General features: G+C 33.5%; 1 long non-coding RNA gene across 1 annotated transcript in view; it reads right to left on the reverse strand.

Annotated features, from left to right (window-relative positions):
- The window catches only part of LOC106867615 (uncharacterized), a 4,816-nt gene that overhangs the window by 1,029 nt on the left and 1,399 nt on the right, over window positions 1-2,388 (reverse strand). The window contains exon 2 of the long non-coding RNA XR_001409170.2: window positions 466-610. This is a non-coding gene — a long non-coding RNA (uncharacterized LOC106867615). The remainder of the gene's footprint in view (window positions 1-465; window positions 611-2,388) is intronic.

A 2,388-nucleotide genomic window follows, 5' to 3' on the forward strand; every position in this document is an offset into this window, starting at 1 on the left:
ATATATATATATATATATATACACACACACACACAGAGTCGCTACTCGTAGCTTCTTGTTTCCCTTAAACTTCTCGCATATACCACAAACACACGCATGCACAAACACACACACACACACACACACGCACATGTGCATCACAGTGATAGCTGATGGTGGGAATATATATTTTGGTGCACTTTGTTGTCTGTGAATCTTCGGTTTCGTTATTCTGAGTCGGCCTCCATTCTCGTAAGGTTGAACTTGTTGAAGCATTCGTGGTCTATGATGGTTCTCGTGTCTGTATCATAAGATATATTGACATTGTATGATCGTTTTATTAGGCAGTTTTATTATGCTAGGATATTAATTAAGCTTTTCTAGTTTTGGAGAAGTTTTATGCTGTGTGTGTGGAGTGGTGGTGCGTGTGTGTGCGTGATTGTGTGTGTGTGTGTGTGTGCAGGATTGTATTGCAATAATACTTACAAGTCGTTTAATAAACAGAGTAGTCCGCGTCATTATTTATTTGCCGTTTGAGGAACATCCGTGCTGGGAATTGTGCAAACTGTCGTTTTCCAATCTGATATGGTCGTTTCAAAATAAAATCCAATTTGTAGGGTGGTATTATTCCCTGATAGAGACACAGAAGAGAGGAAATATTGAATACTAAGTTTACACAGGCTTAACAGAACATTTTAATCACTGACCATTTTTGTTATATATGTTTCATGAATCAGAGAGCTAGTTAATTGTCCATTTGATTATGGCACCGATGTTGTTACATTTTAGCCCAAGGTTCACGTCTTCAAGCAAACATGGTCAAAGACGTTCCAAACGTAACAATACCTTCTTTTCATTTTCAGGTATAGAAAATCTAGAACTACAGTATTTAAATTGTCATTTATTTTGCAAAACTGTAGAACGAGATTTGATGGATATTTGGATATTTGTTGTGGCAGCACAACAAGCAATATTATACTAACAATACATTTAAGGCGACGCTCCTGAAATATTTCAAATATAAGCGCATAACTGTAAAATTGACAAAGGTTTTCTCAGTTGTCTGTGTAAACTTAATATTCAATACTTCAGTTGTCTGGGTTGTAGGCCACCAATTATCAGGTGAAGTTGTTTTTTTCGTACAACAGACTTGGAACCAACTTCATTCTTTATAATTCGTGGCATATATGTACATATCTCAAAACTGATTATTGCCATTGATATAAATTGTCTGTAAGCGCTGAAGATTTTCTATTATTTCTTAACTTTTCATGTTATCGTAGAATTTTATGTTAAGGTCATAAGTTTAACTAAGCAATATCATAACAATAGTACCATGATCTGACTAATCTCATTTACCATAGCATATGTTTGAAACCGAAATACAGACTCGGCAAAGGTTATCCAATGTTCGTCTTCTCTCTTCAAGGGGGAATATAAATACATTTAATGACTGCTGGAAAAGATTGTTGAAATCACGACAATGTGGCTGAAATTTGACTACACAAGAAATGAAATTAACACCGAGACCATGACGAAGGTGAGAATTAATTTTTGTAAAATTGAATCAAGAGCCAAAATCGGTTTTTATAGCAAGTATTATCAGAATTTTTATGACAAATAGAAAAAAAAAATCTTCAGTTTTACCTATACACAAAATATAACTTTATAAGCCCACAATGAATATTATATTTTGATTAATATGTAAAACAATCCAAATGTGATCATCCCGTCTTTTTAAAGCTGTTTAGGATTACATTATCGAATGTGTCTTTGACCTGTTATAAGACATCAGTATGATTAGAGAGAAATTTGGTTTGCTGTTTCTGGCAAGTTGAGCGACCACGTAGAAGTGGCACGTTAGTAATTTGATTGTAATAGTAAATAAATTACTACACATAGCAAAATGACAATATGCTGGCACACGGATATACGATCATATATGGAAATATCGCAAATATGCTACTGTTTATATGACGACATATGGATTATAGAGTCAACATAATGATATAAAAATATAAGACGTAATAACTGTAAAGCAGAAGAAAATTTACCAAAGGAAAACATCAAATGATGACTGATGTAATTGTAACAAAGTGCTTATAAGTGGCAATCACATTTGAATTATGGATTCGGGAATCCTAAAACCTCATCCCTAAGCAATAATAATAATGATAATAAAATAGAACCTTAAAGTTCTGCTATACCTTCCGAAAGCACCCGAGATAAAGATATTAATGAGAGTTTAAATGGATGAATGGATGGAATAGCTGGCAACTAAACAGCCTGATCAATGACTTGTTAACTGTAGTCTATCCGTCAGTCCATCATATACGCATTTATATATGCACACACACACACACACATGCACGTATATATATATATATATATATATATATATATATATAT

The sequence above is a fragment of the Octopus bimaculoides genome, chromosome 15 (assembly GCF_001194135.2).
Source record: "Octopus bimaculoides isolate UCB-OBI-ISO-001 chromosome 15, ASM119413v2, whole genome shotgun sequence".
Taxonomy (NCBI): domain Eukaryota; kingdom Metazoa; phylum Mollusca; class Cephalopoda; order Octopoda; family Octopodidae; genus Octopus; species Octopus bimaculoides.